Genomic DNA, 24599 nt, shown 5'->3' with positions numbered 1-24599 from the left:
ATCATGATCTGAGTGGAAGGCAGAGGCTTAACCCACTGAGCCACCCAGGCACCCACGTTCTTTTAAAAAATGTCTTCCTTTAACTTTACGTGAGATAGCCTGTGGAGCACATAAAAAAAAAAAAAATGCTTGTCAGAGAATACCTGATAATTCTAAGGCATGTGCTCATTAATGAAACCACTTTATAGAATACTTAAAAAGTAACTTCTAAATGGGAAATTACAAGCATTTTCTGGTAACCCCACAAATGTTTATGGTATTAATGTCAACAAAGTGACAAAATTTCAATGAAGAATGAAAGGGATGGGCTTTTACACACAGCAACGTGAGAAATAAATACTTCACTTACTAGATTTTATTTTTAATCTATGATAGAATGACTGCGGGACTCTGGAGTAGAATGACAGAGCACAGAACTTGGAAACAGAAGATAAACTTTCAGTTTCTGCTTTTATGGCTTGGGCATTTCTAAGCCGAAGCCATAAAAAGTTGGCAAAGACTAGGTCTCGTCACTTATGGTGTGTATATAAGCCAAAGTTATTTGAAAATTAGAAGTACTCCATGCTATTCCTTATGTTCCACAAATAAGTAAAACAATAAGATAATTGACTTTCTCTGCTTGACTTATTTCACTCAGCATAGTATTCTCCAGTCACATCCAAGTTGATGCAAAAGCTGGGTATTCATCCTTTCTGATGGTGAGTAATATTCCATTGTATATATGGATCACATCTTCTTTATCCATTTGTCTGTTGAAGGGCGTCTTCGCTCTTTCCACCGTTTGGCTATTGTGGACATTGTTACTATGAACTTCTTTTCACTTTCTTTTCACTACAGCTGTATCTTTGGGGTAAGTACCCAGGAAATCAAGGAGGGCACAGAATGTATGGAGCACTGTATGTTATACACAAACAATAAATCATAGAACACTACATCAAAAACTAATGATGTACTGTATGGTGAATAACATAACACAATAAAAAATAATAAAATAAATAAATCTAGATTAATTAAAAAAAAAGAAAAAAAGAAAGAAGTACTATATAGTTACAAAAGAATTATTGACCAAGTGATTTATATTATGGAGGGATATTTCTTTTTGATTTAACCCTTCATATCTTTTGTTTTTCTATGTATAGATTGGTAGTAGGTCAGGACATGTATTTCATAATACATTAACTTTTGAAAGTTTGAATAAGTGGGCATAGCATAGAATTGACTTAATTGTGGCATGTGGTACACATAATTCAGAAGTTCTATCTTTTATTACTTACTTTGAAATATAAAAAAATACATGACGAATGATGGATGGTACAGAGAAGGAAAGATGTGTGATAAAGTAAGCATGCTGATATGTAGGTAGTGGGTACGTGGTTGATCATCATATCATTATTTCGACCTTGCTGTATACTTGAAATTTTTCATAACAAAATGTTGGGTGGGGGGTGTGTGTGGCTCTTATGAGGGTTGAAATTGTCTTTATTCTGACTGAAATCATGAAAAAGAACTTGCCAACAGAGAATGGCTAAAAGACCAAGCTGCTGACATGGGGTGAACTTCCTTTCAGCAAGTAAGAAAAAAAATAAAAGTTAATGCATGTCTTGTATGTTTCTGATTGCTTAATAAAGATTGCAGACATTATAAACCCTCCTTAGATGTGTTCTAGAATACAGAAAATTAAAACTGTAAGTTTATAGGCAGGTCTTATAAATGAAAAGTAATATGGAGGAATTATTTGATGAATAATTTTTGACTCCATTTAAAGCTTTGCAAATAATTAATTAGTGAATTAACCCACATGCAATCTATTTATGATTCTTTGCCTATTTAAAAGGTGTACACATTTTATGCTGTCATTACTGCCCTCTAAATCATTCTTACAATGGGCATTTTGACTATACTGTATAATTATACTAGAAGGTTCAACTTACATTTTGCTTAAAATCATAATTACAGTTACTTATCCCAAGAGTAATAAATAAATGGATAAATATCTAAATCATCATACTAAGCTAAATAACAAAATTGTGCAAGTAAATAAAAGAAAGTAGAAGAAAAAGAAAGGAAAAAAAGAAAAAGGGAGGAAGAGAAAGAAGTGGTAGGAAGAGACAGATGAGATTTTCCTTAGAATAAATGAAATAGCAAACCAGCGATATTTAGATGGCATGACAATTTAACAATTTCATTTTGGGTTCATTTAATTTGAACTTGTATTCAATTTAAGGCTCAAACTCTGGACTGAGGATCTTTATATTTTCTTACCTCCCCCCACCACAAATTTCCCCTCAAAATACTTTTTAAAATTGATTTGTGGGGCACTGGGGTGGTTCAGATGGTGAAGTGTCTGCCTTCAGCTCAGGTCATGAACACAGGGGGCCTGGGATCAAGCCCCACATCAGGATCCCTGCTCAGTGGGGACCCTGTTTCTCCTCCCTCTGCCTGCTGCTCCACCTGCTGCTCTTTCTGTCTCAAATAAATAAATAAAATCTTAAAAAGATAGAAAAGATAAAACTTATTTTAAAATGATTTTTGAATATCAGGCAATATGCATATATTCTATAGTGATGAGTTAAGGGACCTGGCTCCTGGGTGATCCTTCTCTACCTCAGGTAGTTCTTTTTTTTTTTTTAATACTTTATTTATTTGTTAGAGAGAGATATTACAAGTAGGCAGAGAGGCAGGCAGAGAGAGAGGGAAGAAGCAGGCTCCCTGCTGAGCAGAGAGCCCAACGTGGGACTGGATTCCAGGACCCTGAGATCATGACCCGAGCGGAAGGCAGAGGCTTTAACCTACTGAGCCACCCAGGCGCTCCCCTCAGGTTGTTCTTAAACATTGACTTAAGACACTCGATCTCTTTTTGTTAATTTGTATCCTGGCTTTTGAAGTACCCATGACTGTTCTTCTGTTCTCTCGGCACACTCAGGGGTTGGCCCTTCCTCCTGCCCTTCCATCCCAATTCTGTTAAGGTTGACTAGGCCCACCTCCTTTATAATAGTGCAGATTCCCTGAAACCCACAAAACGAAACTCATCCCAACCCTGGCTTCAGCAGTTGACTTTAAAGTTACTGTCATAGAATCACCTCATTTCACACCAAAGCAACACTATGGCAGGTGCCTACATTTTTCAATTCTCAATCACCTTTTACATAAGACTATGGTGTCATTCCCATGTCAGGAAAAGATTTAATTGCCTATAAAATGCACTCCATTCCACATGAAACACTGTGAAGTTCTTTCTTATAGAATCCAACAGGAGAAGCCCACATGCCCATCTGCTTTTAGCTCTCCTCTCTCCCTGAGGTTTCCATCTTCTCAGTAATTTCCACTTTTTATTTTTGGACCTATGTTCAGAAATAGAAAGTAATGAAAGTCTGGTTTTCTGATAGATATAGATAGTTTTGTTTGTTTTGTTTTTAATCATCCAAAGCCCTCTCTACATCCTTCATCAGCTTGAGTCTTTTTTTTCCTTTTGTTTATAAGCAGAATTCACATACCTTCTCCACAGAGTAACAGAGTATCAAGGTCTTATTATAAGGGTGGGAAGACTGCAAAGGATGAAAAATCAATGAAGGAAATGTATCTAGCAATTTCATAAAAATATTACTATCACTACTAAATTATCCTATATGTCACAATTTATAAAAATAAAAACAATTTATAGAGGACAAAACTATTTTGTGCCAATATTATCATCTATTTTCTTCATATTTATATCAAAAGAGTGTAGAATACAAAGCTTACATCAATTCAGATTGTCAATAAATACACTGAAAATCAAAAGTACTAATTCAAAATTCAAGAACTCAATACATTATTTTTATGATGCCCAAAACTCCAAGGTCAAATATATGAATTCTAGTATATGATTCTAGTCATTGCTTTCTTATCAATGAACATCCTGTACTTTCCATTACAACATCATTTTACTAAAGTTCCTTATGAACCCGCTCTCAGATTCAATAATTCTATTCCTAGAGATATACCCATGGAAAATGGGTGCATGGGTTGATCAAAAGATAATACAGTATGATTTCACTCACACGTGGAATTTAAGAAATAAAACAATGAGCAAAAAAGAGAGAGAAACCAAGAAACACTGAACTACAGAAAACAAACTAATGATTACCAGAGCAGAGGCAAGTGAGGGGATGGGTGAATTACGTGATGGGGATTAAAGAGAGCACTTATGATGAGCACTGAGTAATGTACTGAGTTGCTGAATCACTGTATTGAATACCTGAAACCAATATAACACTGTATGTTAACTATACTGGAATTAAAATTTAAAAACTAATAAAATATTTAAAAAATGTACAAAAATTTTCTTAGTAGCGTCATTCCCAATGGCCAAAATCTGGAAGTAAACCAAGTGCAGATGAGTAATAAAAATGTGTCACATGACATGTTGATTAATCCTACGGATATCATGTTTAGAGAAGGGAAAATTCACATGCTGTTGAATTCCATTTGTAGGAAGCTCAAAATATGGATAAAGTTAATATGTGGTCATTGTAGACAGAAATTATTTCTGTCTACAGAAATGTATTTTCTGATATGCCATGGAAGGTCACTAAGAAACCTTTTAGGAGTGGTAGATGTGTTCCATATCTTGACAGATAGTAGTTACATGAGTATTTATACATGTAAAATACTTCAAAGTAAATACTTATGGATTAATTAATTTTATATTTACACACTTTACCATATTTATCATATGTACCATATGTACATTTCTGACAGAAATGTATTTCTGATATGCCAAGGAATGCCACTAAGAAACCTTTTAGGAGTGGTAGATGTGTTCCATATCTTGACAGATAGTAGTTACATGAGTATTTATACATGTAAAATACTTCAAAGTAAATACTTATGGATTAATTAATTTTATATTTTACACGCTTTACCATATTAATATTATACCCCTCCTCTCTGAAAAAGAAAAAAATATATATATATAAGCAATAGGCTTTAAACTGATGTGTTTTGTTTTTTTTTCTGGAGGAAAGATAAGTTAAAAGATTTCATAAAATATTAGCCTTTTTTCCCTAAAGGGTTATTCATGGCATAATCATATTAGTATCTGAATTTGTTACTATCTTTCTCTTTCTCTTTAGATGTTATTAATTGCAAGAAAACTGACACCTGAAACTAACTAACTCAGAGTGTTTAGATAAATTCTTAACCTCATAGTACTTAATAGAATAGCATATGGAAATTTCAGGGTCTTTGGGGTTAATGGACCTATATTCATGAATGCTGCTCTTTTCACATTGTAGTTGTATGAACTTGAGCACCTCTTTTAACCTTGCTAGAGTACCCTTTAGTTTTCTTCTCTGTAAAACTAAATACTTTTAATACTTATTGCACAGGATTGTGTGAGTTAAAAGGAATAAAAGATTAAATGATTAAATAATAGATTAAATGCCTAATAGAGCAAATGATAAAATGCATCATCTAACATGTAGTCAACCTATATCTGTTAAATATCACCCCTGCATATTTTCAGATAGAAGTAGCATGGTGAAGATAAAGGTGGAAGTGGAAAGAGAAATAAAACTCAGCCTCTGCTCTTTGTCCTTTACAATCAGTCATAGTGAAACTAGGACACATGTGCTTAAAATTAGAGATATAGTAAAATAGTTATATAAGGAGTGATACAAAGCAGTAGGGGGGATTAAGCATAGAAGAGCTTCTTTCCTTTGGGGTTCAGGAAAGAGCATCTGAGGGACAAATATATTTGAAGCAGTCTTTTAAAGATAATTGATGTTTACACAGGTAAATTATGTAAATGTACATAACACTTCTAGAAACCATAGATTTAGTTCAAATTTAGCATAAATATTTAACATGCAAAGTAAATAGCAGACATAGCAATAGAAAGTAAGGTGGAATACATAGGTCACAGGCATGTTGTAAAACAACAGAAGTTCCCTATTATGTCAATTGAAAAAAAATAGGTCCATATATATTTTGTATACGAAATAACACAAATATTATCATTTTCCCTCTACTAAAGAATTTATACTGAGGTGTTATTTACAAATACACTAAAATACTAATAGCGGTAATAAAAATGCATGTAGGAGGATGCAAAACAATTATTATTATTTTTTTAATTCTTAAGAATACAAGCAATTGATCCCCTTGGAGATGCAAGAAAACACCTGTCTTTCTAAGACAGATTTCTTCACTCCCATATCCAGATCAGTAGATCTCTGGATAGAATCTAGTGAGATGAACTTCATCCTGGCTGGATATTTTGTTGATCTTCTGGGGGAGGGGCCTGTTGTAGTGACTCTCAAGTGTCTTTGCCCGAGGCGGGATTGCACCGCCCTTACCGGCGGCCGGACTAAGTAATCGGCTCAGGTTCGCTTAGTGAAATAAGTCAATCGGAGAAAGACAACTATCATATGATCTCCCTGATATGAGGACATGGAGAAGCAACATGGGGGGGTAGGGGGATAGGAGAAGAATCAATGAAACAAGATGGGATTGGGAGGGAGACAAACCATAAATGACTCTTAATCTCACAAAACAAACTGGGGGTTGCTGGGGGGAGGTGGGATTGGGAGAGGGGGAGCGGGCTATGGACATTGGGGAGGGGAGGCGAACCATAAGAGACTATGGACTCTGAAAAACAACCTGAGGGTTTTGAAGGGTCAGGGGTGGGAGGTTGGGGGAACAGGTGGTGGGTGATGGGGAGGGCACGTTTTGCATGGAGCACTGGGTGTTGTGCAAAAAGAATGAATACTGTTACGCTGAAAAAATAAATTAAAAAAAATAATAAAAAAAAAATAAAAATAAAAAAAAAAAGAAAAATAAAAAAAAAAAAGAATCTAGTGAGAGTAAGAGTTGACCACTCTGCTATAGCCTGAATATTTGTGTCCTCCCAAAATTCATTATGTTGAATTTAATCCCTAGTGAGATGGTATCTGGAAGGGGGGCTTAGTCCAAAATCATTTAGTCATGAGGGTAGACACTTCATAAATGGGATTAGTGCCCCTATGAAAGAGACCATAGAGAGCTCCCTTCTCCCTTCTGCCACTGTGTGACACACGTCAGGAGGACACAACAGAAGATAGCTGTCTATGAATCAGGAAGTGAACCTTGCCAATCACCAACTATGCTGGAGCCTAGATCTTGGACTTTACAGCCTCCAGAACCGTAAGAAATAAATGTCTATTGTTTAAGCCACCCAGTCTGGTATTTTTAAAATAGTGGCCCAAAGGAACTAAAACAACTGCTAAAATGGGGAGAGACTTATTGCCTGGACTTTCCTTTATTTATTTATTTATAAAGATTTTATTTATTTATTTATTTGACAGAGAGAGAGAGATCACAAGTAGGCAGAGAGGCAGGCAGAGAGAGAGAGGAGGAAGCAGGCTCCCTGCTGAGCAGAGAGCCTGATACTGGGCTCCATCCCAGGACACTGGGATCATGACCTGAGCCAAAGGCAGAGGCTTAACCCACTGAGCCACCCAGGTGCCCCATGGACTTTCCTTTAGATCCAGGTGAATAGATTCTCAAATTTCTAGGAAGATCCTATTTAGCAAGGAGACTGTGGAGCCAAAGACCTCAAGGTTTGTATGTTGGGACAGATAGGATTATCTTTTCCTCTGAAGTCCCCAAGATAATAACAACACCAGCTTAGCCCTATAGCTGAAAACTTCCATCTTTACTCTGTAATCTTTCCAACTTGCTTTGGTCTCTACCCTCCTATCATTCTTCCTTCTCCTCCACCCTCTCTCTGCACACACACACACACACACACACACAAATGCACACATATTTTGGTGGCAAAACTGCCATTTGCTATTTCCTCAACATATCTAAAAATATAATTTAGCATCAAAAGTTAAATTTAACTTACTTCTTTAAAGTCAACATTCTGTCTATTGAAAAATTTTCATGGCTTTCCTCCAAGTTAGAAATATTCTCTTAAAATAATGGCTTGTTGCAGAAATACTATAGATACCCAATACTAGAAACACTAATAGTGCTGTAATTCACCCATTTGTGAACAATCCTGATGAGCATTTGTCAGTTTGATCTAAAGGCAATTATAGCAATTCATTCTCTTTCTTGCAGAGATACTGAAAAGATATTGCAGAACACCTTGAAAATGAATGATCTGAAATACCTTCCAAACATGGAAACAGGTTAATACTAAGAAAAAGCAGCATGAATATTTGACAATAGTGATAACAATGTTTTTATTATTTCTGCATGTTACCTTCACCCAAGCTATGTCTCCATAGGTGATCCAAATTTTGTGAGCCTTGAAGCCTATTAAAATCATGGAACCCTCTACAAGAATATAAAATTACAAACAGAAAAGTAGGTACAGGGCCAGTTCAAGTGAAAGATCTTGGAGCTTAAATTTTATTAGATACAGAGCAAATTAATCCCAGTACATCATTTAAAGTGTGTGCAACTTATTTATGAGTACACACAAAACTATGCTTAGGTTTTCTCAAATTTCCACTGACAAAAACATTTTTGAGTAATTCTGTAAAATAATAATACATTCCACGTTTTTGATAGAGGTCACCTGATCACTAGGAATTTGAATCTAATACTCTTAAGGTGAAATGATGTTTAGTCAATGTGTATCCTACCTTATACACATCAATGTTCTTACCTTTAATTTCTTTTTAAGAAATGCCTATTCTACATATTTTAATAAATAGTGTATTTCATTTCACTTATTATTCTTAATTGTATATTACCTCTACTCATCATTTTTTGTTGTAAACTCTCTTATATTTTGCTTCTCTCTTTTAACACATAGCACATTCTATTTATTTGCCCTAATTCTTGACATATAAACTCTTGATCTTCTATAGCAACAAGATATCTGGGATGATTTTCTGGTTTCACTACATGAATCTGGGAGTAAAACAAAAACAAAAACAACTTACTTCTAGTTGGTTTTAGAGTTTTGTGTGTTTGTGTGTCCATCTCTTCTACACTCAAGAATGTCTTCAATCTTCCCTGAACATTATATCAAATCAACCCCAGGCAAGAGCTTTTTCTGAATTGAAATTGAATTGAGTTCTTCTGTTTGTACTTCAGTGCTTTATTCAAAATTTCTCCATAGAAAAGATTTAGCCAGCTTCCTTAGCCTTTTATCCTCTTGTTGACTGTTTTTTTTGTTTTCCTCTCAGTTATCCCAAAGACTATTTGAAAAATATTTTAAAAGTTCTCACAGTTGGAAACACAGGTAGTTCCTCACTTACAAACTACCTAGGAACCCTGATGAGCTCATTATCATGACTACTATTAAATTCCAACTGAAATAAAAATAACTACTGCAACAAAAATAATCAACAGTGTTAAAAATATGTCTAGAGGGGCGCCTGGGTGGCTCAGTGGGTTAAAGCCTCTGCCTTTGGCTCAGGTCATGATCCCAGGGTCCTGGGATGGAGCCCAGTATCAGGCTCTCTGCTCAGCAGGGAGCCTGCTTCCTCCTCTCTCTCTCTGCCTGCCTCTCTGCCTACTTGTGATCTCTATCTGTCAAATAAATCAATAAAATCTTTAAAAAAATATGTCTTGAGACTGAATTGATGGTCTCCACAAGATTTGTGTTATTTTAAGTTTACATATATTTACAAATACATAAAAGTAGAGGCATGAAAATCTTGGTAAGAACTGAGAACTTAGTATATATTGGTCAAATCCCCTGCTAGTACAAAATATTAGGCAAAATTGTGTCTATTTACTTTTAATAATGTTAAGAATGACATTTAAAAACTTCTAAGATGGATGAGGTATTTTGTATTTAAAAAATCCTGAACAATATCACTACCTGTGCAAAAACAGCAACATTTAATAAAGGTTAAACAGCTTTCTTTGGCAAATGGCAAATTGCATTGATCTCATTTCAATTTAATTTAATGTTAACTCAATGAGTATAATTAAGCATTATTTATTTCACTGAATTGCATGATGGAAAATCCCTATAACACAGATTCTCTATCATTAAGAAGACTGTATAATTTAAGGATGTAACTTATATAAATCAAAAATAAAATAGATTTTGAAAAATACAGATGCTTAAAAATTCTACATTTTTTAATCATTTGCTATATGATGTATAAGAACAATGCAAGACAAATAGGAGAATGGTTGCTCAAAAACACCAACATAGTGCAAAAACAATGAATACTGTTACGCTGAAAAAATAAATAAAAATAAAAAAAAAAAAACCAACATGACAAGATTTCTAAATAACTATGTTAAATACTAAAGTCATATCTAGCACTACAACAGATTTTGGATTCATGCACATAGCTCACTAACTTTATTATTTTATTTTATTGTAGTTGGGACATAACTGACAAATAACATCGCATAAGTTCAAAGTATACAATGTGTTTGTTGATTTGATATACTTACACATTGTAATATGATTACCACTGTAGCTTTAGCTAAAACCTCCATCATGGCATCTAATTATTTCTTTTTTTTTTTGTGGTGAGGATATTTAAGATCTAGTTTAAGCAACTTAAAAGTATGTAATACAGTAATGTTAACTATAATCACAATGCTGTGCATTAGATTCCCAGAACTTACCCATCTTCTGAGAGTTCCTACCCATTGATTACCTTTTCAATTCTCCCAAGCCCCCAGTAACCACCATTCCACTGTTTCTACATGTGTTCTTTTTCAGAGTCCAGAGTGCTCACCATTCTACATGTGTTCTTTTTCAGATTATACATATAAATGATATATACTATTTGCTTTTCTCTGACAGAATTATCTCATTTCACATGATTCCCTTAAGATCCATCTATATTTTTACAAATACCAAGATTTCCTTCTTTCTCATGGCTAATATTTAATTGTGTATGTCTTTATATATTACATCTTCTTTATCTATCCATCTCATACAGACAGCATATAGTTGGGTCTTTATTTTTTTTTCTAATCCACCTATTTTACACCTTTTGATTAAAGAAATCAAGCCATTTATATTTAGAGCAATTATGCTATGTGAAGACTTACTAATGCCATCTTATTCATTGCTTTCTGACCATTCTGTAGTTGTGTTCTTTCCTTCTTTTGTTGCCTACCTATGTGGGTTAGTAATTTTCCTTGCTAATACTTTATGATCCCTTTCTCTTTATTATTCGTGAATCTAGTTTTTGCTTTGTGATTCTTTTGAGGTTATATAAAACATGTTGCAGATGTAACAGTCTATTTTATGCTGATGGCAATTTAACTTCAGTCTTATAAAGAAAACCTACCCCTTTCTCTTTCCCTTTATGTTTTTAATGTCACAATTTACCTCTTATTTATATAGTGTTTTGACAAACTATAGCAGGTATAGTTATTTTTAATACTCTTTTCTCTTGGGGCACCTGGGTGGCTCAGTAAGTTAAGTGGCCTACTCTTGAATTTAGCTCAGGTCATGATCTCAGGTTCTTGATTGTGAGCCCCAGTCCCCAGTTGGGCACTGAGCTCAGTGGGGAGAATGCTTGAGATTCTTTCTCTCTGCCCTCCCCAGCCCTGCCACTCACACATGTATGTTCTCTCTCTCAATTAAATAAATAAATAAATAAATAAATATTAAAAAAATATTTTTTTCTTTGGATCTCTATAGTATAGTGAAGAGATTAACCCATCATCATATTAGAAAATAGTTTCCTAAATCAGAATATACCTTTAACTTTATCAGTATGCTTTATAGTTTCACATGTTTTCAGGATACTAATTAATGTCTTTTCATTTCAGTTTAAAGAACTCCTCTCAGCATTTCTTCTAAGACAGGTCTAGTAGTGAAAGACTCCCTTAGTTTTTGTTTGCCTGAGAAAGTCTTTATGTTTCCTTTATTTCTGAAGGATAACTTTGCCATATAGTGTATTCTTGGCTGACATTTTTTTCATTCAGGATGTTGAATATATCATCATCCCACTCTTTCCTGGCCTTAAAGGTTTCTCCTGAGAAATCTGCTGATAGTCTACCATGAACTCTCTTACTATAGGTTAATTTTTTTTTTTTCTCTCTCTTTTTGCTTTTAGGATTCTTGGTCTTTGACTTTTGACAGTTTCATTATAATTTGTCTTAGAGAAGACATTTTGGATTTAAATAATAAGATGAAACATTAGCTTCATGAACTTGAATGTCCAAGACCATTCCCAGGTTTAGAAAATTATGTCATTTGAGGACAGTGCAAAAAGGTGACCACATGTAAACCAGGAACAGAGCCCTCATCAGAAGGCAAACCCTACCAGTTCTTCTTTTTAGATTTCCAGCCTCAAGAAAGCCTCAAGAGCTATGAGAAAAATAAATATCTCCTAAGTGATCTGTTCATGATATTTTGTTATGGTGGCCAAAGCTGAATAACTCAGAGCAGCACAAATAATAATTTTACTTCTACATGTATTATGTTCAAATTGTAAAGAAACCCATGTTGATTACATTGTATAAAACCTATTAATGTGATAGAAAAATCCTTCCCTGGTAATACTTATCAATGACTTTCCAAAAAAGATATAATTATGCCATAGTTGCATTATTATATATAAATTATTTATTTTGTATTCAATGTAAGATAAAATAAAGTCATTTAGGAGTTTTTAATTATTATTTAAGCTTATTTTTACTGTAAACTCTTGATTATTTTCTCTTTTTATTTTTTTTTTGAAACATAATTTCTCAAACCAAAGAGAGTATTTGGAATATTGAGAAGAGTACATATGGGTCATGTTGTTGCACAAGATTAAGCTAGAAAACAGTCCAGTTTAATGTCAGACTCCTAAACCTCATTCACTGAAGATAGGGGACTGATTATTAGTTTGTGTATAAAAAATAGACTTAATTTCAGATTTTGGGCTGTGGTAGAGTTATAATAGATTATCTCAGGCCTGAAGATAAGAAAACTGCCTCAAGAAACAATAAAAACCTATACCGAAATTTGTTCAAATCAGAATCATACTCATATGTCCTTCAGATATTCTAAAAATAATAATATTAACTCAAACCACTATTCTCATGCTTTTGTCTCTAATCTCAACTTGAAATTTTGTACCAACATTTTTAGAATTAATAAAATAAAATAAAATAAAAGCTATCAAATTTAACCATGCATCTTGAAAACTAGCTACACCATTATTTAGGGTATTTTTTATCTCTGAAGATTGATTTTTTTGGACTAAGTTGAGAAACATGTGTAAAACATGACTTTTGATCAATTTGAACTATTACTGATTTATTCTTATCCTCAGTTACATGTGTGCAAAGGACAAGCAGAAGTCTGAGTCAAGACAGAAATGTCTTTTGTAGCTGAGACAAACTCACAGAACAATACTTCTTCCCAACTCTTGTTTTACCAGTCCAGGAAAGGTAAGCCAATACTAATCATATTGTATCATCCAGTACAGAGATTGCAATAAAGCTAGAAACTTCATCAATGATTAGATAATGTTTGGGAGAAGCTTTATTATTCACTGACCCTGAATGGAATGGCATAGAATGCAAACCAAGAATCCTGGCAAGTTCTGCAATGTTTTCTGAAAACAATCTGTTAGCTCAGAGAAAAATATATACCTCTGGGCTGAACTCTGCCTTTTTGCTCTTCTCTCTGTATCTATGGTTTCACAAATTTAGGTCAACTTCTAGTGCAGGACACATTAAGCAAGTTTCAGGGAACTGTGTTTGTTTATTTTTTTTAATTCCCACAGTGTCAAATTAATAATTAAATTTACTTTCCCTTTTTCTAAAGAAAACTACGTTTTTCTTTCACAAATATTATACAACCAAAGATATCCAAATGCACAAAACAAAATATAAAATCCAGTTGTGTTCTTACAAGGTAAGTAGTTCATCAGCTTTTTTTAGAGAATTTTTCTTAAATATATGCATCATCATTGTAAATGAGACGGGAACAGGAATGCCATATGTTAAGGATATCTGAGGAGTCTGAATATTGGGTCCCTAGACAATACCAATGACCAAATACCTACATTTCTTCAAAAAAGGCAGAAGAAATTAATGTTATTAGTACTACAGTCTAAGAAAAAGAGACCAATTCAAGAGAAAGTATTAATATAAAAAATGGTGGTCTTTTTTCTTTCTTTGTGGTGTTCATTTTTTAAATTCCTATCTGGTACTCAATAGAAACATATAGATAGATGAGAGATAGATAGATATAGATACACACACACTAATGAGCTAGGAAAGAGATATATTAGTTCTCATAAGAGTGCTTCCATTTAATATAGAAGAGAGAACAGTGTTTGACAGAATGACAACAAAAATAACAGTGGAATTTCAGAATTTATGAATAGTGATAGATTTGGATCAGGCTCATGTCACTGTCATGTCTTTTGCTGCAACCTGCTGTGTATGTTACCTCAACATAAAAGTAGCTTATAACTCAATGAAAAAAATGTGGCATGATTTTCTGACAAATTAGCCAGCAGCATTTGATCCCACTTACTTGGGTACATCACACAGTGCTCTGTGATATTTGACTCCTAGAATATTTGACTATAGAATAACTATAACATGGTCAAAACTAAGAAGAAATCACTTGCAATAGTGAATTCTGCTTTAGCATATGGCTTAGAAAATCTTTCATACTATAAGCCGTTCTTACTCCCTAGTTGTCTTGGTCACCATTCTCATTGGAACATGTATTTATAATAAAGTAAGCCAAGCACTGGTGCAACTGAATGTTAGGTGGAGCTTAGCCCTTTTTGTTAGCATGAACTGCATCATGCACAATTTTGAAAATGCAAGATTTGCCTGCTCTGCCCTCTGTTTTCATAATCACATCTGTTATCTCCTCTTCACCCTACACAACATACAAACCAACTTTCCACCCCAAAGAAACTGTCAGATAATAAGGATTAATAAGCTAATTCAAGCTGAGATGTCAATCTTTCAAAATGGTTAATAATATTAATTTTGGATACTGGTTAATACCTTAACTGAAAGAAAAACACCTCACATGTGTCATTGTGTACTTTTTCCAAAAGTTTATTTAAGCAAGAAGAACTTTGTATCACTTACATCAGGGTTTTCTAATTCTAGTGTGCTTTGGGGCTTTATCACTTAGCGGGTCTTATAAAACACTGACCATGAGATTCCTCCAGAAACTCTAGTTTGGCACAGATGAGGGTAGGGCTTGGGAATCTGTGTTCATGAAGCACAGCCAGGACTGGAAACAGCTGATTGAACCATAGTTCTGAATAGCAGCAGCCTGTTCTGTGTGAAATGAAGACTGGGGTGGGTGATTGCATTTATTCACTACAATCAAACTGATACGAATTTTCTTTACTGCATATTTTGGTAAATTAAGGAGATTCTGGAAGGTGAACTAATCATAGGTAAGATGAGGCAATAGAAGACAAGTTTGAATCTACGGTGCTACATGTGTCATCAGTGATGCCACCCTCTATCAAAGTCCAAGGATTCTCTTTTAAAAAGTCATTGTCAGGGGCATCTGGGTGGCTCAGTGGGTTAAGCCTCTGCCTTCGGCTCAGGTCATGATCTCAGGGTCCTGGGGATCGAGCCCCATATCGGGTTCTCTGCTTGGCAGGGAGCCTGCTTCCTCCCCTCTCTGGCTGCTGCTCTGCCTACTTGTAATCTCTCTCTCTCTCTCTCTCTGTTAAATAAATACATTAAATCTTTAAAAAAAAAGTCATTGTCAGAGGCAGAGGAGTCAAGATGGTGAAGAAGTATCAGGCTGAGACAACATCAGGTAGCAAGAGATCAGCTAGATAGCTTATCAAACCATTGCGAACACTGACAAATCCAACAGGAGATTGAAGAGAAAAGCAACAATTCTAGAAACAGAAAATCGACCACTTTCTGAAAGGTAGGACCGGCGAAGTGAATTAAAGAAAGGAGAAGATAGACCATAGGGAGAGGGGTCGGCTCTCGACAAGCGGCAGAACAACAGAGCACAAAATCAAGACTTTTAAAAGTCTGCTCCACTGAGGGACATCGCTCCAGAGGCTAAACCAGGGTGAAGCCCATGCGGGGTCAGGTGGGCCCCAGGTCCTGCAGGGTCACAGAAGGATCGGGGGTGTCTCAGTGTCGCAGAGCTCACAGGTATTAGAGTGGGGAAGCCAGCTACAGAGACAGAGCTGAGGAGTGAGCTCTCAGCTTAGGGTTACTTTGAGCTGGTCACAGGCTGGGTGAGCTCAGAGCTCAGCCGGAGGCCAGGGAAACGGGAGTGATTGAGCACTTTTCTCCAAGTGCGGCCAGAGACCAGGGAGATGGGAGTGATTGAGCACTTTTCTCTGAGAGCGCACTGAGGAGTGGGGCCCCCAGCTCTCTGCTCCTCCTGGCGGGAGACTGAGAGGCCGTCATTTTCATTCCTCTCCTCTGGAGCTCTACGGAAAGTGTTCAGGGAACAAATGCACCGGAAAGCGAACCAGAGCAGATTACTTAGCCCATCCCCTGGTAGGCAGGTGCAATTCTGCCTCGGGCAAAGACACTTGAGAATCACTACAACAAGCCCCTCCCCCAAAACATCAACAAGAAATCAAGCCAAGATCAAGCACACTCACCAAGGAAAGCAATGGTTTCCAGAGGAGGAGAAAGAAAAGCATGGAATTCATGGCTTTCTTCCCATGAATCTTTAGTCTTGCAGTTAATTATTTTTTTTTTATTATTTTTGTTTCTTCTGCTAAATTTTTTTTAACTTTATCCATTCCTCTTTTAACATTTTTAACTAGTTTATCTTGACAATACCTTTCATAAAAAAATAATAATCTTTTTTGAACCTTCGTTATTATAGTCATATTTTATCCTTCATTGTATCTAACTTTATTTTTTGTATACACATAGGGTTTTTTCTTCTAAAAAATTTGGGGTACAACTTCTTCTAATAGTACAAAATATACCCTAAATTGAGCTCCGGGCTTGTTCTAGTCTCCAGCCCAAGCAAATTCTCTCCACTTTCTTTTTCTTTATTCTCCCAACCAACTTACCTTATCAACTCCTTTTTCAGAAATTAAAAAAAATATATTTTTCATCCTTACAGACAGTTTCCATCCCTTCATTGTATTTACCCTTACATATGTTTTTCATTCCTTAAAATTTGGGGAGGGAGTTTCTTCTAAGAGACCAAAATACTTCCAAAATTAAGTGGGTGACCCTATTCTAGTCACCAGTCTAATATTATAAATATTTTTTTCTTTTTTATATTTTTCTTTATTTGTTTTCCTTTTTTAATTTTTTTTTTTCTGAACTTCTTTTTATCCCCTTTCTCCCATGCACGATTTGGGTTCTCTTCTGATTTGGTTAAAGTACAATTTCCTGGGGTTTTTGCCACCCTTTTACTATTTTATTTGCTCTTTCATATATTCTTATCTGGACAAAATAACGAGGTGGAAAAACTCACCACAAAAAAAGAACAAGAGGCAGTACCGAAAGCTAGGGACATAATCAATATGGACATTGGAAATATGTCAGATCTAGAGTTTAGAATGACAATTTTGAAGGTTTTAGCAGGGATAGAAAAAGGCATGGAAGATATTAGAGAAACCTTGTCCAGAGAAATAAAAGCCCTTTCTGGAGAAATAAAACAACTAAAATCTAGCAGAGTTGAAATCAAAAAAGCTATTCATGAGGTGAAATAAAAATGGAGGCTCTTACTGCTAGGATAAATGAGGCAAAAGAAAGAATTCATAATATAGAAGATGAAATGACAGAGAATAAAGAAGCTGGGCAAAAGAGAGACAAACAACTACTGAACCATGAGGGGAGAATTTGAGAGATAAGTGACACCGTAAGAAAAAACAACATTAAAATAATTGGGATTCCAGAAGAAGAAGAGAGAGGGGAGCAGAAGGTATATTGGAGAGAATTCTTGGAGAGAATTTCCCTAATATGGCAAAGGGAACAAGCATCAAAATCCAGGAGGTACAGAGAACCCCCCTCAAAATCAACAAGAATAGGTCCACACTCCATCAAATAATAGTAAAATTTACAAGTTTTAGTGACAAAGAGAAAATCCTGAAAGCAGCCAGGACAAGAAGTCTGTAACACACAATGCTAAACATATTAGACTGGCAGTGGACTTATCTACAGAGACCTGGCAGGCCAGAAAGAACTGGCATAATATATTCAGAGAACTAAACGAGAAAAACATGCAGCCAAAAATACTATATCCAGCTAGGCTATCATTGAAAATATAAGGAGAGATAAAAAGCTTCCAGGACAAACAAAAGCTGCTAGAATTTTCAAACACCAAACCAGCTCTAAAGGAAATTTTGAAAAGGGTCCTCTAGCAAAGAGAGACCCTAAAAGTAGTAGATTGTAAAGGAACAGAGACAATATACAGTAACAGTCACCTTATGGCAATACAATGGCACTAAATTCATATCTCTCAATAGTTACCCTGAATGTTAATGGGCGAAATGCCCCAATCAAAAGACAAAGAGTATCAGAATGGATAAAAAAACAAAACCCATCTATATCTTGCCTACAAGAAACTCATTTTAGACCTGAAGACACCTCCAAATTTAAAATGAGGGGGTGGAAAACAATTTACCATGCTAATGGGCATCAGAAGAAAGCTGAGGTGGCAATCCTTATATCAGACCAATTAGATTATAAGCCAAAGAATATAATAACAGATAAGGAAGGACAATATATCATACTCAAAGGGTCTATACAACAAGAAGATCTAACAATTTTAAATATCTATGCCCCTAACGTGGGGGCAGCCAACTATATAACCCAATTAATAACAAAATCAAAGAAACACATGGACAATAATACAATAATAGGAGAATAATTGTATTTACCCTTATATATGTTATATAATAGTATATATAGTATATATAATAGTAGGGGACTTATATAATAGTAGGGGACTTTAACACTCCCCTCACTGAAATGGACAGATCATCCAAGCAAAAGATCAACAAGGAAATAAAGGCCTTAAGTGGCACACTGGACCAGATGGACATCACAGATATATTCAGAACATTTCATCCCAAAGCAACAGAATACACATTCTTCTCTAGGGCACATGGAACATTCTCCAGAATAGATCTCATCCTGGGTCCTAACCAGGTCTCAACCAGTATCAAAAGATTGGGACCATTCCCTGCATATTTTCAAACCACAATGCTCTGAAGCTAGAACTCAATCACAAGAGGAAATCTGGAAAGAACCCAAATACATGGAGGCTAAACAACATCCTTCTAAGGAATGAATGGGTCAACCAAGAAATTAAAGAAGAACTGAAAAAAATTCATGGAAACAAATGATAATGAAAACACAACGGTTCAAAAATCTGTGGGACACACCAAAGGCAGTCCTGAGAGGAAAACATATTGTGGTACAAGCCTTTCTCAAGAAACAAGAAAGGTCTCAAATATACAACCTAACCCTGCACCTAAAGGAGCTGGAGAAGGAACAACAAAGAAAGCCTAAACCCAGCAGGAGAAATCATAAAGATCAGAGCAGAAATCAATGAAATAGAAACCAAAAAAAAAAAAAAAAACAATAGAAAAAATCAATGAAACTAGGAGCTGGTTCTTTGAAAGAATTAGTAAGATTGATAAACCCCTGGCCAAACTTATCAAAAAGAAAAGAGAAAGGACCCAAAGAAATAAAATCATGAATAAAAGAGGAGAGATCACAGCTAACAACAAAGAAATACAGATAATTATAAGAACATACTATGAGCAACTCTATGCCAACAAATTTGACAATCTGGAAGAAATGGATGCATTCCTACAGACATATAAACTACCACAACTGAACCAGGAAGAAATAGAAAACCTGAACCGGCCCATCACCAGTAAGGAAATTGAAACAGTCATCAAAAATCTCCAAACAAACAAAAGCCCAGGCTAGACGGCTTCCCAGGGGAATTCTATCAAACATTTAAAGAAGAATTAATTCTGATTCTCCTGAAACTGTTCCAAAAAATAGAAATGGAAGGAAAACTTCCAAACGTATTTTATGAGGCCAACATCACCTTGATCCAAAAACCAGACAAGGATTCCATCAAAAAAGAGAACTACACACCAATATCTTTGATGAACACAGATGCGAAAATTCTCATCAAAATCTAGCCAATAGGATTCAACAGTACATTAAAAGGATTATTCACCACGACCAAGTGGGATTTATTCAAGGGCTACAAGTTGGGTTCAACATCTGCAAACCAATCAATGTGATACAATACATTAATAAAAGAAAAGAACAAGAACCACATGATACTCTCAATAGATGTTGAAAATTCATTTCACAAAGTACAGCATCCCTTCCTTATCAAAACTCTTCAAAGTGAAGGGATAGAGGGCACATACCTCAATATTATCAAAGCCATCTATGAAAAACCCACCACAAACAATATTCTCAATGGAAAAAAACTGAAAGCTTTTCCGCTAAGGTCAGGAACACAGCAGGGATATCCGTTATCACCACTGCGATTCAACATAGTACTAGAAGTCCTAGCCTCAACAATCAGACAACAAAAAGAAATTAAAGGCATCCAAATCGGCAAAGAAGAAGTCAAAGTATCACTCTTTGCAGATGATATGATCCTCTATGTGGAAAATCCAAAAGACTCCACTCCAAATCTGCTAGAACTTGTACAGGAATTCAGTAAAGTGTCAGGATATAAAACCAATGCCCAAAAATCTGTTTCATTTCTATACACCAACAACACGACAGAAAAAAGAGATATTAAGGAGTTGATCCCATTTACAATGGCACCCAAAACTATAAGATATCTAGGAATAAACCTAACCAAAGAGGCAAAGAATCTGTACTCAGAAAACTACAAAGTACTCATGAAAGAAATCAAGGAAGACACAAAGAAATAGAAAAATCTTCCATGGTCCTGGATTGGAATAAAAATATTGTGAAAATGTTTATGCTACTTAAAGCAATCTACACATTTAATGCAATCCCTAACAAAATCCCATCCATTTTTTTCAAAGAAATGGAACAAATAATCCTAAAATTTATATGGAACCAGAAAAGACCTCCAATAGCCAAAGGAGTATTGAAAAAGGAAGGCAGAGTTGGTGGCTCTGGACTTCAAGCTCTATTACAAAGCTGTCGTCATCAAGACAGTATGGTAGTGGCACAAAAAGAGACACATAGATCAATGGAACAGAACAGAGAGCTCAAAAAGAGACCCTCAACTCTATGGTCAACTAATCTTTGACAAAGCAGGAAAGAATGTTCAATGGAAAAAAAGACAGCCTCTTCAACAAATGGTGTTGGGAAAATTGGGCAGCCACATGCAGAAAAATGAAATTGGACCATTTCCTTACACCACACATGAAAATAGACTCAAAATGGATGAAGGACCTCAATGTGAAAAAAGAATCCATCAAAATCCTTTAGGAGAGGCAGCAACCTCTTCGACCTCAGCCACTAGAACTTCTTCCTAGGAACATAACCAAAGGCAAGGGAAGCAAGTGCAAAATGAACTATTGGGATTTCATCAAGATCAAAAGCTTTTGCACCACAAAGGAAACAGTTAACAAAAAGACACTGACAAAATGGGAGAATATATTTGCAAATGACATATCAGATAAAGGGCTAGTATCCAAAATCTGTAAAGAGCTTAGCAAACTCAACACCCAAAGAACAAATAATCCAATCAAGAAATGGGCAGAGGATATGAACAGACATTTCTGCAAAGAAGATATCCAGATGGCCAACAGATACATAACAAATTGCTCCACATCACTCGGCATCACACCACAATAAGATACCACCTCACACCAGTCAAGAATGGCTAAAATTAACAAGTCAGGAAATGACAGATGCTGGAGAGGATGCGGAGAATGGGGATCCCTCCTATACTGTTGGTGGGAATGCAAGCTGGTGCAACCACTCTGGAAAACAGCATGGAGGTTCCTCCAAAAGTTGAAAATAGAGCTACCCTACGACCCAGCAATTGCACTACTGGGTATTTACCCTAAAGATACAAACGTAGTGATCTGAAGGGGCACGTGCACCCAAGTATTTATAGCAGCAATGGCCACAATAGCCAATCTAGGGAAAGAACCTAGATGTCCATCAACAGATGAGTGGATAAAGAAGACATGATATATATATAGATATATGAATATATATATTCATATATATATATATTCATATATATATATATGAAATACTATGCAGCTATCAAAAGAAATGAAATCTTGCCATTTGCGATGATGTGGATGGAACTATAGGGTATTATGCTTTGTGAAATATGTCATTCGGAGAAAGATAACTATCATATGATCTCCCTGATATGAGGAAGTGGAGATGCAACATGGGGAGTTTGGTATGTAGGAAAAGAATAAATGAAACAAGATGGGATCGAGAGGGAGACAAACCATCAGAGACTCTTAATCTCACAAAACAAACTGAGGGTTGCTGGGTGGAAGGGGTTCGGGAGAGGGTGGTGGGTTTATGGACATTGGGGAGGGAATGTGCTATGGTGAGTGTTGTGAAGTGTGTAAATCTGGCGATTCACAGACCTGTACCCCTGGGGCTAAAAATACATTATATGTTTTTTTAATTTTAAAAATTAAAAAAATTAAAAATAAACATATTTTAAAAAGTCATTGTCACTATATTATCATACAAAAGTTGGTTCCCCTGAATACCTTAATAAAAACTTTTTCAAAAATAATTTCAACATAAAAATATTGATTCTCAGATGTGTTTTATTAGGAAAACATATTGGTAAAAATGTCTGTAAATTAAACCATCTTTGAATTGTACTTTTATTACATTCATTAGACATATAACCTCAACTACTAATGCCTATTTGTGTGCTATTCAGTTTACAGAAAAATCGCACACGTATCCACTAGAGATTAATAAGTAGTTAAAATTTGTCCCTTCCTCCACACTCCATCTTAATTCAGTTTTATGAAAATCGTGGTTTATGTGGCCACAGCAAGTTAATGTACATGTGTTTATTCTAATCAATGTGTCCCTGCAAAAAGAAAAAGTCACACTTCAAGTTACAGATGGCATCCTGAGTTCTAGGTAAATGCAGCAGTTAAGGAAATGTTTTATTTAACATTCAGTGTACCTGCTCCTACAAAATCCAAGCAATTTTTTGTTTGTTTGTTTTAATTTTGCTTCACAGTTGAGTATCATTGTATTATTCTTTAAAGGTTCAGTTTGTTCTCACTGCTCATCTGTATCATGCTCAACTATTTTCTGTAACTAGAGAAATCTCAAAACAGGTGTTTAAAAACACTGCTATTTTCCATTTGGCTCACAAAAGGAGAACAATACAAACAGCCATTTCCCTCAGCTTTGGATCTGCACCAGTTAGAAAGTGCTATAACAGAAGCAGTCACTCAGAGAGAAAGTAACATGTTTTCCCTCTTCTGAGAAAGGTATAGGGCACTTGAAAAATGATTGGTTTGTGGGACTAGCATTTATGAGAAGGGAATATTCAGAATCCAGCTGTGATGAGAATAGGGAATAAGTACAGGTAGATAAATATGTGTACATATACACGAATGTATATGTAATATTAATGTATATGTAATATTAATGTATTAATGTATTAATATTAATGTATTAATGTATATGTAATATTAGAATATGTATTAATGTATATGTAATATTAGAATAAAGTATACATTGTATATTATATAGCTATATTAATAGTATAATAAATAATATTAACTATTAAAAACATATAACTAGATGACCCCGTTTTCAGATCATTATGTCTTTTATCCATTTTATATCAGACAACAGAAGACATCAGAAGCCCAAGATCTTAGGCCATCCTTTATTCCCTGTACCCAATCTCTGCATCAGTCTGCAAATACCTCTTCTGTCTCATGTCACCTCTTTCAGCTCATGAAAATTTTTTTTCTTCTTCTGTTATTCATCCTAAACTGATTCCTGAATATAACCACAACTCTGCAACTCTAACAGAAATTTTCCCTTTCTTGAAGGCACCTGTGCTCCCTGCAGTTCTCCCAAATTTTGTATCTTTGTATTTTATTTTATTTTACTTTATTTTGCAACTTTCATACAACTGAGTCTAGAGGTAAGTTACTTTACTCCTTTTCCCATGTTTAGCCCTCATCAATTTTCTAAAACTGTTCTTGTCATGTATACCTATATTTCCATGTTTTTAAATCCAACTATTATTCTTCATGTTTATGATCAGTCCTCATCTTCACTGAATTAAAGGTGATATTTGACCCAGTTGATGATTCTCTTCGTTGATGTACTTTCTTCACATTGCATCCCAAATACCACTATTTTCCTACTATATCACTGGTTGATACTTACTAGTATCTTCTGATGTTCTCTTCTGTTCTTTATGATATCTGTTAGCATTCCATGGGATCTTAGAGTTATCTGTGGCTTCTTTCTCCAGCTTTATATTTAATTAATCAGAAAGCCCTATTGGCAGGTGTTGGTGTGAATGTGGAGAAAAAGGAACACTTCTGCACTATTTTTGGGAATGCAAACTGGTACAACCACTCTGGAGAACAGTTTGGAGTGTCCTCAAAAATTTAAAAATAGAACTACCCTATTACCCAGCAATTGCACTACTAGGTGTTGATCCAAAGGAAACAAAAATACTGATTCAATGGGACACACTCTCCTTGATGTTTATAACAGCATTAGCA

This window comes from Meles meles, chromosome 4, assembly GCF_922984935.1.
Source record: "Meles meles chromosome 4, mMelMel3.1 paternal haplotype, whole genome shotgun sequence".
NCBI lineage: Eukaryota > Metazoa > Chordata > Mammalia > Carnivora > Mustelidae > Meles > Meles meles.
This window is presented reverse-complemented; position numbering follows the sequence as displayed.